We start from the raw sequence: 12,303 nt of genomic DNA, 5'->3' as shown, positions 1-12,303 counted from the left end.
AGTGTGTGGTACAAGATTTAGTGTGAAGTATCAGGCCAAGGTCAGTGTGTTGATCATGGGCATGGTTTTAGTTGAATACAGCCCAGAGAGATCAGCAACCATCCAAGGCTAAAATTAGTATTTTTTTTCATCAAACCTAAATGTTGATTTTCATTTAAGACCACAATTCCAAAGAACTGGTTGTTTTTTGTGTTATTGTGCCGTATGTCTGCGTGCTAAGTGTTACTTCTCATATGCTGCTCCGTATGTGCTTATTGTCAGTCTTGTCATTTTAAGTGTTTTTAATAACCTGCTCTGGGATTACGGCAGAAAATTAGCCGGCTGGCTAAAACCGAGACTGTAGATTAGGGAAAGGGGATACCTAGTCAAATGCACAACTGAATGCATTCAACCGACGTTATCGGCGGCGCGGGTGCAGTTGTCGTTTGGGGTTAACTGCCTTGATAAAGGGCAGAACAGCAGATTTTTCCACCTTGCCAGCTCTGGGATTCGAAGCCTTTCAGTTACTTGCCCAACGCTCTTAACTGCTAGGCTACCTGCCACCCATTAATGTGCATTGTCCCTGAAAAAATAAGAGTAACAAAGTTAAAGTAGCTGTCTGTATGTGCCCAACATCTGTTTCTTTATACCATGTTTTGGATTCCAGAAAAATGACTGTGAGAAATGTTAAGCATATGCTGCATCTTCTTCTGGGAAAAGACAATGATAATTTACTGGCCTTGATAAAGATCTGTTGATTCTGGCTCAATCACAAAAAAAGGCAATAACAGGAGATTAGCCTGTTAATTACAGTAATATACAAATGTTGTACAATGTACATTTTATAATGTGATTCTAGTACCATCCAATGTAGCCTACACTGTACCAACTAAAATACTAGGCCAATAACTAGATCCATCTAAATGTATAAATTATTCCATTCTGTATTGTGAGAGCCTCTGGCAGAACTGGCCTTAAAGGGGTTGATTGATAAACATTTAGCCCCACAGACAGTGAAGGCCTAGTACTCAGAAATCAGCCTAAACACGATCACCCTGGAATACGAGCAGCATTGACTACACACACACACACACACACAGCGAGCAGTCCCTAACACTCAACCAGGAATTTACAGAACAGACACACTGTTCAATTCTCCATTGGCCTAAGACCACACACACACACACACACACACACACACACACACACACACACACACACACACACACACACACACACAGTGATGAGTAATTAATACAGACATCTAATCTCAACAGAGAGTGTAAAGACATGGGCACACATGTAGAATAAAAGCATGCTCCTAGTCCTACTACACTTTATTACTGTACTAGCCCACGGTTATAAACTACTGCCACAATGCAATTTTTGTGAACAACTTGTGAGTAATATAGTGCAGTGCCCCGGCACACTGTGGCAGAGGGTGTGTGTGCCCGACTGCCCGTGTGCAGGAGATGTGCCGCACAAGAGTGTGTGTACAAAACAGCATATGTTGAGTGTGGGACTTCACGTTGTCTCTACCTTGTTTGGTGCGGCACCTCTTCACACTGTGTGTGTGGGGTATGGCACACTGCAGTTCATCCCTCCCTGAAATGTATTTTATGGGCGCCTGAGAGGGCGCAGGGCTGCAGTGGAGGGAACGGGATGGAGAGGGGAGCACTAAGACACACTACACCACTAAGGATTAAAAGGTGTAGTACCAGGGTAGTGTACTGTATTCTCCCCCGTGGTTTACCATGGTGACAGGGCCATCCTACCCTTAAACTGGGTCACCAGGGAACCAACACACATGAAACAGCAAAAAATAACACACATCACACACACACACACTTGAGTAGCTCTTGTGTACGTACTCACTGTACGACGAGGGGGTGGAGTGATCGCACAATGCGACATAAAGGAACACATTTTGACAGGGTATTTTTGGTGTAGTGAGAGGGAGAACTATGAACGAGTGTGTGAGTGAGTGTGTGAAAGTGTGAGTGAGAGTGAGTGAGTGTGTGAGGGCGCTACGGTGGCGAACATCAGTTTAGTTGTGACGTAGTTAAAATAAGGTCAGTTGCTTGCTGGTATAATTATGACTGGCACTGTCCATATTATTGATGAAACAGAAATATTGAAGGTTGAAACAACCGTTAAGGACTCCAGTCAGTTATTGATCTACAGCTTTAGCATGGACCAGAGGTGTTCAGTGTTGACTGGGACTCAATGGCAGGACTGCCAATGCCAAATCAATGGCAAACTGCTCTGCTAAACTACAGCATACATTTCAATCTAGGAGAGATTTCCATATGCATGCACAAAATAAGGGATGAAAGCAATGATGATGATACAAAATCAACGATTTTCTATATGCATAATCTGCAATACATTGCAAATGCTGTCAGTTGACAGCACCGAGGTACACGTCTTTACACCCCAATTGCAAATGTTGTTTAACTCTGTGAATACTCTACATGTCAAATGCAGAAAAGTCTATAAGGAAACTGCAGCTCAATGCAGTCATGATGCCTCTGGAGTGCTGTGATAGTAGTTCAGCTGGGCAGAAAAGTGGGAGCACGGCCTTAGAGGAGCCGTTACATAGTGCCAGACAGCAAACGAGCTGTTTCTCCCCGGCCTAGGTTCTGCGCTGATCCGAGCAAGAGTAGCCTAGCTAGTACAAGAGCCGCTGCACTCCATACTGCACAATGTCAAAGGAGTTAAGGCTGTTTTACCAGAAGCAAACAAACACAACAGCCTGTGTCGAATGCTTAGCCTAACGACATTTTCTACACAACGCAGCTTTGCACAGCTTTCTCTAACACTAAAATATATTGCAAATTGTGCAGTTACTTCAGTGACGGTTCATGGCGCAAAAGTTAAATTCAGCGAGCTAAACAGCATTCATTTTAAGCGGGTCACACAAATCGCTAGCTAATCTGGCTACTACTGCTCAGTAGTAGTAGTAGTAGTAGTAACAACAACGTCATTACAACTGCTCGCGACTGTTTTAGGCTAAATAGGACATAGTGTTCCATTCGTTTACTATTTACAAACAGTCAGGACAGCAATAGTAAATCCTGGGGCTGATGCTGGGGTGTCATGTATTTGCTGCACTGGGGTGTGCAAGATGGGTCGATTACCTATTTACTGCTATGCACAAAGTCAAGTTTACCGCAACGTTGAGGTGGAGAATAGTAGTGCAAAGTGACTTGTAGCTTGCTTGCAGGTTATGCAGTTAATCCGTTGACAAAGTTTAGTGACTGTGCACCCTCACCCCCTCTCCTCTTTTCTCTCGTCCCTTCCTTGATACTTAGCGAGAAAGCTGTGTCACTCTTCTTTACACGCGATCAGTACGAAAAACAGGGCAAGCAGACCGACCGTTAGCCGTTGATAGTAACTGTTGTTAGCTTGTTGGAGAAGAACATACAAGTCGGTCAGTTGTAACTCACCCAAACAGAAAAATTCAGTTGGCAATAGACACATGTACGATCCTATTTTGCAGATGAGGAAGCTTGCACGCTCGAGGGTAACATCCCTCGGCTGGCCGTTGCTACTGTGTGGTCCGAGCTCTCGCTTTAATTTCCCTCCGTAAAACATGTATTTTTCCCAGAGCAACTCAACCAGGGATAAAAAAAATAATAATTAAGATCTGGGTCCCTTTTCCACTACAGTCTCAAAATGGTGAATGAACCACTAACAGCTGGCCTCTCTGACCAATCACAGATCTCTGACAGGTACAGTAGCCTACCAGCGTTAACGGTACAAAGAAAAGGGTGTGGACCGCTGTCAAAGTCCACATGATTGACACGTGTATCTGGCGAATGGCTATGGGATATTAGACCAAGCCGGTGCTTAGTCCCAAACTATACAGTATCCAATAAGGGCATTGGGAACCATAGGAACAGTGTGTGGGTGGGCCCAAGGGAGGGACCGAATCAGAATTGAGCCAATAAAATAGCATAGGTGTCCTCCCCCCTCCAAAATAATGGGGCACGTTTACCACAACTGACAGCGCAAGGGCCATCCCTGGCTAGACAGTCTACTCTGGGACGTTTCTTATCACGAAAACACAAAGGAAAAGATAGATCGTTGATAGTGTGAGCAGTTACAGAACTACAAGCTCATCCGTGATTTCTGCAAGTAATGTCAACTCCCTCTGCAGACCTGAAGAATTGGGGAAAGTGGGATGGAGCGATTCAGAAAGAAGGGGGTCCTAAAAAGTTTTACTGCTCTCGAGCCCATTTCCTTGTTCAATGGTTGAGATATTCGTTTTCTTTATAATTGTTATAGTGTAAAATGTCGTGCCATTACACCGCTTTCACTACTTTGTATCTCTCCTTTCGCTGATTACACTCCTTCTTTCTTTTCTCTCAGCAACAGACCCTCACCTCGCACCGAACAGCCAATCACGGCGCTGAATTCAGCTCTGTCTGACGTAGACGATCATTCTCAGCCCCGCCTCTCCCATAGAAAATGAACAGGGGATCTTAGCTGACGTCAAATTGCCAACGCGTGATTGGCCAGGACGGAGAATTCTGCCAGCCAATGGCCGAACGCAGTGGTGACGTCATCACGCATGTTGCCACCAGCTGGACGAAGGGGGCGTGGTCTGTCGTAAACTCGGTTCACCAGTGTTTACTGCAAGTACGGTAGTACGAGAGAGTCAGGCTGCATGGAAGAGTGGCGTGCAGAACCTCTGTAGTACAATGGCAGTCACAGACAGAGTAGGACAACGACTACAACGGACTTCTAGCCTACAGCACACTGGCAGATTTTCTGAAAAACATTTTTGTAGCCTACTGTTCTGGAGATTTTTCTGCAATACCTTTGAAAGATACATTTGGTTTGAGGTCTTTTACCTTTGATTCTGATTTAGTGACAGAGATATAGAGGAGTAGTCTTCTCTTTTTTCCAGGCTGTGCAAGCCAACAAAGACAGTTACATAGTAAACATTACATCATCCTTATTTCTCTTGTAGTAGACAGACAAACAGACTCACGCAGAGACAGACAGCTTGGGCAGAAGCCTCTCACAGCGTCCTCGCTGTCGGTGTCCCCAGTTAGTGTTCCCTCACATGCCATATGTAAACGATTAAAAGATGAATATAGTAGAATCTCTGTTTATACAAAATAATACATGTTGATTTAAAAACAACACAAAAATCTGAAAGACACACCAGCAGGTAAAAAGAGGCAGATTGTTTTATCACGCGTGTGTATGTGTGTGAGAGAAGGTAGAAAGGAGCAGGAAGGGAGACACCTAGCGGTAAACAGACAACATTGCAATGTGATATAATGCAGTAATCTCTAAAAACGTTTACGCCTGTCTGTCTGTCTGTCTGTCTCTGTCTGTTGCTGATTAGTTACTTTCCATCTCTGGAGAACGAGTTAACTTCTAGTGCTGCTGTCAGGGGAGCAGTATTTGGCTATACAAACTCCACCGCAGACATAGCATTCTCTAGCTTTCTTATTCGTTTTTGGAAATAACAGGTAGATTATATGAAAATATGCAGTAATGTATAGTTTGAATGGAGTTATATTATTACAAAAAGCAATTGAGACTGTTTCAGATCTGTTTCAGTTTGTAATGTATTTAAACCATTGAGGACCCAAACTGTTTCAGAAAAAAAGTTTAATATAAATGTGGTCCCACTGTGTATTTACATGGTAATTAGCATGGTTCATCGACCATTTTCAAATTAATTTCAATCAATAGCTAAATTCACTCTTGTTAGTAATCAAACAAAAGTTTGCTCTTCCCCTGCCACGTGTCAACAGTTTGTTGACTGAAATAGAGAGCGAGACCTGAGCTGTGTGGATGACGACATGGCTGTGCAATGTTTCCCTCGTTAGCAAGTCTCTCCCTCTCTCAGCAGGATTCTGACCTTTGACCTTGACCCCTCACCCCAGCAACGACTCCTCTCTATACCCTCATCACTGACCTGTCAATCAGAAGTCAAAGGCTCAACCCCCTGCTGAGTTTTGGGTCCTGGGGGGGGGTAATAATAATACTGTGGCATGAAGCCAATAGAAAGAGGAGGACAAATCCCTATTCAGCCATTCAGTGTAAACTGAAATGAATGTGGAGGTGGCTACATATATTCACTACACTAGAGGACTACCATTTGGAATAATATGCAGGCCCATATAAGGTAGGATAGAAGAGGACTTTTTATTGTGGATTCAGGCTGGCCTGAATGAATCACACTAGCTGTACTCCTTTCAGTTTTTCTTTCTTTGTTTTAGTTAGTTTCTTTCGTCTCAGTATACACGGCCTGCATCTTAACCAGGAGGCCTAAACAAACAACCTTTGACCAGTAAATGTCAAGAGCCTAACCTTGTAACCTCATAGTTATGACAAGCCAATCCAACAGCTCTGCCCTTTTAAACCATCTCCAGCTCTCACTGTCACTGGTATTTACCATGAGATGTTCCATTGGATACAGACAGAGCACATCATCAATGTTCTTACCGATGGAGAGTTCAAGAACCAAGTATGTAGTATCTGAAAATGCACTATGACTATACAGTGAAGCGTAACGGTATTGGTAAATTAATCTCTCTGTATGTAATTAGTGTATTTCACTGTTTGTATGCTCCTACAGAGTTCATATAACATTAGAACATAATACACTTAAAAGCTAAGGGTACCCCCAACCAACACCCCACCTCCTCACCCCTAGCAGTAACCCACACTGCACAGGCAGACCGATGGAATGTCTGACAGCTCTGGCTCTTATAATACTGCAGACACTCACAGTAGCATAACCCCTAACCTCTAACCTCTAATTCCTGGCCCCGGACCCAACACCAATGACTTAGGACCCTATGCCATCACAAACAAGGTTTCCTTGTTTCCAGGCCTAGGGAGAGATACAAGGAAGAGGATTAGCGGTACATTTCCCAAGAAAGGAAACATCTTTTGAGCCACAGGAATTGAGGTGTGGGTGGACTCATCTTTGTATCTGTGCCATTACAGTGTCTGTGACAGCATGGGCAGCGCCATAGAGGCTAAAGTTGTCAATTTTCTTCTTCACGATTGGCTTATCCCTCCTAATGACCTGAAATGATTCCAACCGGGTCATCAGGAGGGACCAGCCAATGAGGTTGGAAGTCCCACCCAGTTGACGACATTCAAATGTTGGAAGCACTCAATGGAGCTGGCCATGCTAATACATCATTTTGGCCACTAGAGGCCTCTATCATTCTCTATAGGGTGGACTGAAGGAAGGCTTGAAGCTGTTACCTGTTTCCTGTGACCTGTTTCCTGTGACCCATTTCCTGCGTCCTATTACACCTGGGTAACCAACTCCCCTGATGTGAGAGGATACCTGGGGCTACAGGTCCCTGGTTACCTTAGAAACAGAACATTGTGTTCCTGCCAAACTGCTTATGCAATGCAATCACACTTCACTTATCCGTTCTATAAACCCAATTTCTATGCTGCTTGTCTGCACAAGAGCAAGACGATCCTCGGGGCCAAGGAGGCTCCAGTTACCACAGCAATGCAACACATAGAGCCAACATCACACAGCAACCTTAAAAAGCCCACATCATTAAGTGGACGTGTGCTCTTTTGGATCTATATGCTCTATTTCTACACTGTGCACCTTCAGCTTTCGACAGAGGGACAGCATTCCTATCAGGCTCAATGTGTATATTGCATGTCAGTAGAGACTGAGCCTATTCCTGGAGACACAGCAAACTCCACAGCTTCTCTCCGCTCAAGCCAACCACACCCCTCCCAACACAACACTCCCCACACAGCCAGGGCCATTAGGGCTCATTAGTCTGATCAATAACCCTGTAAAAACCCTGTTAAACTGTAAAGGGTTTGAGAAAGACAGGGAACACACTCCTGGTTGGTTGGCCTGTCCTGTCTAATCTGATACTGTAGTTACAGTTGATATGAGGAAAGGCTACAGTATGTATGGATAAAGATATGAATCCAATGGTCTAGAGAGAGAGAGAGAGAGAGTGTGTGTGACAGCCTCTCACAGAGAGAACGCTGCGACTAATTGGTGAGAGATCCGTGACAGAAGCCATTTCATGAACAACAGCAGCATTTCAAAAAACAACATTTTCTCTTCACTCAGCGAATAGAAATCCCCAAATAGTCAAAAAATAAACATGTTTTATCCCCTTCTAAACTAAACCTATAAGGTGGACTGGACTGGAGAGTGTTTGTCAGTGATTTGCTACCACTACATGACATTGATGAAAGGCTACAAAAACGACAGCACACTGCGAGCGGAACATAATAGCATCGTTAAATGCTAACAGAGGTGGTAAGAGGCCAACTGCTATCCGATCCATAACATACAGTACAGTAGGCCCTGTGTGTCAGCTGCATTACTGACACAGTAACAGGACACCATTCAGCTGTTGCAGGGATACATGTCACATACGAGTCAACACTGAGACTCTGTTCCTATGTAAGAGCCCCTTGTCAACACATTCCACACTTTATGAGTGAGGGACAATTTGAGGTAACCGGTAGGCCTATGGTAGCCTGGATCTCTGTTCAGCTATTACATTCCACTCCTTGCCACTCCTTTCATTTGCCTAAGATCTTTCTTTGACTGGAGTGGCAAGGAGTGGAATGGTAGCTAAAAAGACTGGTACCCAGGCTAGGAATATGGGTGATGACATGTGAATGGCTGAGGTTACTGCTTTGAATGAATCTGTTGATCTGCTATTTGATGACAGTCTTATTACTACTGAAGGGGTTAATTGAAGTAGTGGCAGGGCCTTGGTACTGTATGTCTGTAACCATAACCTGTTATCAGAGTACAGTAGGCTAAAACACTCTAGTACAGTTTCAATCCAAAAATGTATTAGTCAAGACATTTTAGCATAATTATGTGTACATTTTAGTGCAGTTTGACGGAGTTTGTGTTTGCCTGCAGTACTACTTTTACACAGCAGAGGGGGATATGCTTCTGATAATGACACCGTTTACATCAAAAACAGATCTGTTCTAACAGAGTACAAGTTCTCATGTCTTCCATCAGCTTTAGGTGTTGCACAGTATAACTAACGCATTCACATAAATTAACTAATGCAATAAAATAAAACAAGAACAAGTTGGGTTGAAGTTCATCAACTGATCTGGAACTGAAACAGCCAGATGATCTGGAACTGAAACAGCCAGATGATCTGGAACTGAAACAGCCAGATGATCTGGAACTGAAACAGCCAGATGATCTGGAACTGAAACAGCCAGATGATCTGGAACAGAACCTTGTAGTGAATGTAGATGAACCTACCTACCAGCAGAGGAAGTGTGAGAAACTGACATTTTCTCAGTTGTGTCTATCTGTGTTGTGGTTCAGTGGAGCAGCTCTTCTCTGTACAGGAGAGGATGTGGCTGGGGTGGAGCCAGGCGCACTGTGCTGCTCACTATGTCGGAGTGTGTGCAGGCAGTGTATTGTATGTCTGCACATTGTATGTGTGTGTGAGTATGTGTGTAAACATACAGGATTGGGAATGTGTGTATATGCATAGTGCATATGGTATGTGTGTGGTTGTATGAATGCATGCATAGTATGTGAGTGTCTGAGTGTGTGTGTAGGGGCATGCAGGTTTCCGCGAAAGCATGCGCTGGATATGAGCAAGCGGGCAAAGTGGTGCAGGTGCGAGAGCGACGTGGTTCCTGTGGTCTCCCCTCTTTTCTCCTCCTCCATCTCCCCCTCCACGTGAAGTGAACATCTGTGTGTGTGTTAAGCACCTGTCACCTGGGTTCACCATCTGGGTGACTGAAAGACTACACATCCTGACAACACAGAAGACTACACTACTTGACCATCTGACAACACAGAATAGACTACACTACCTGACAACACAGAATAGATTACACTACTTGACCATCTGACAACACAGAATAGACTACACTACCTGACCATCTGACAACACAGAATAGACTACACTACCTGACCATCTGACTGAACAGAATAGACTACACTACCTGACCATCTGACAACACAGAATAGACTACACTACCTGACCATCTGACAACACAGAATAGACTACACTACCTGACAACACAGAATAGACTACACTACCTGACAACACAGAATAGACTACACTACCTGACAACACAGAATAGACTACACTACCTGACCATCTGACAACAAAGAATAGACTACACTACCTGACCATCTGACAACACAGAATACACTACCTGACCATCTGACAACACAGAATAGACTACACTACTTGACAACACAGAATAGACTACACTACCTGACCATCTGACAACACAGAATAGACTACACTACTTGACCATCTGACAACACAGAATAGACTACACTACTTGACAACACAGAATAGACTACACTACCTGACAACACAGAATAGAGTACACTACCTGACCATCTGACAACACAGAATAGAGTACACTACCTGACCATCTGACAACACAGAATAGAGTACACTACCTGACCATCTGACAACACAGAATAGACTACACTACCTGACAACACAGAATAGAGTACACTACCTGACCATCTGACAACACAGAATAGAGTACACTACCTGACCATCTGACAACACAGAATAGAGTACACTACTTGACCATCTGACAACACAGAATAGACTACACTACCTGACAACACAGAATAGAGTACACTACTTGACCATCCGACAACTATTACATTATTGTTATGGCAGCCTTATGCAGTAACTGTTCAGAATTTCCAGATTTCCATGAAATAGGAACAATAATTAATTACAATATGAGGGAAACAGTTTTCCTTCCAAAAATCGGTAATGAAGTATGTTAAAAAGTCATTTAAAATATAAACACGAGTAGACCACTGTTTAGCATAATGAACCAACATAACATGTTCTATGAGGAAATAGCAAACGGTCTGTTTGAGAAGTTTGAGTTGGGGTTTTTGAAGTGGTTTTTTCTCCAATTTATGCTTTGGCCACAATTACAAGTATAGAATGAGTCAACATTATTTGGTTGTGAGTGAACAGAATATTTAAGTGAGATTTTCACTGGACAGTTACTTTAATGACAGAAGACTTGTGACATGTTACCATTGGCTCCATCTCTCCTTTCCATTACTCCGTCCATCCTTCTCCATCTCCTCCCTTGCGTCTTCTCTTTAGATGAGCGACCGACGTCACTCTAAAAGGTATATGTGCGCCACAGCCACATACAGTATGGGAGCATTAGGCGGACGAGTGGGCAGCAACGCCACGGACAAAGTGCTTTTCCTCATCACCATCTCTGAGCAAATAAAGCTGAGATAGCGAGAACTCTGCATTTCTCCTTCATTGGAGCTGAAGCCCAGGCTGGCCTGTTCCCTCTGTACTGTCTCCAGTCCAGTCCTGGGGAGGGACTGACACACTGTACAGTATATACATTCTGAATTGATCACCAGCACAGGGGAGTATCAATTAGATACTACTTGGTACATCTACATGTTTATAGGCACAATCTGGAAGATACACTGCTGTTCACTGGTAATTACTAACAATGATTTATACCCATTGATCCTTGAAGAATATAACTAATGTCTCATAATGGGAACGTCTTGGTGATGTGAATTTCCTGTCCTGTCAGTCATGTAATTAGAGATGAGAGCTGGGGATGTCAGACAGATTATTGATTAGTACTGACTGACTGACAAGACTAGAGGACCAGAGGTTAATATGTTGTTGATAAACATCCATGGACTGGAAATGTCCCACCAGGCACCACACCGCTACTTCATTCATGCATTTGTTTATAAACATCCAGCAGACGTAAACAAACAACAGACGAGGGTATTGGTTTATAACCAGTTTTAATTAACCCTGATTACAGCTTAATGACAAGTTTGAAAAACAAACAAAAGAATTGAAGAGAAATTCAATGTTACATCATGGTATTAAATCTCACCTCTCTGTGTGTTATATAACCGCATGGGGGGGGGGAGACCTTTACATAGTAAAACAATACAAATCAGTTTTTCTTTTAAATGAAACAATCCCCAAAATGAAACAAAAATATACAAGACCAAGAGAGAAAGTAACATTGTAAAATAGAAATGACAATACATGACAAGATCAAATCATACATATCCCCCTCCACCCTCCCTCCCCAATAAAATCCTCCCCCTGCCAACCTCTTCTCTGTCGCCATAACAACCCCTCTCAGAATGAATATTACACTTTAGTTTATATTACAAATGTTAAAACCACATGAAAGACTGAGGAGGGGGCAGGAGCTGGTAGGGGGTCATAACAGAAGCATGGAGGAGAGGTCTAAGTCACGATGACAGTGTGATGTACAGTTCACAACAACCCTAAAGCAGTAGTAACTCAACCATGG

At 43.3% G+C, this 12,303-nt stretch overlaps 1 protein-coding gene across 2 annotated transcripts in view; it reads right to left on the bottom strand.

Moving 5' to 3' along the window:
* LOC110503596 (protein capicua homolog) overlaps positions 1-3,738 on the bottom strand; it is a 62,141-nt gene extending 58,403 nt beyond the window's left edge. For both annotated transcript variants that reach the window (XM_036969319.1, XM_036969326.1), the window contains exon 1: positions 3,429-3,738. The gene's annotated coding sequence lies outside the window, so the exon portion shown is untranslated. The remainder of the gene's footprint in view (positions 1-3,428) is intronic.
* Positions 3,739-12,303: the final 8,565 nt, after the last annotated feature.

The sequence above is a fragment of the Oncorhynchus mykiss genome, chromosome 3 (genome assembly GCF_013265735.2).
Source record: "Oncorhynchus mykiss isolate Arlee chromosome 3, USDA_OmykA_1.1, whole genome shotgun sequence".
NCBI lineage: Eukaryota > Metazoa > Chordata > Actinopteri > Salmoniformes > Salmonidae > Oncorhynchus > Oncorhynchus mykiss.
Note: the sequence above shows the minus strand (reverse complement) of the source record. Positions and strands in the feature narration are given on the sequence as shown.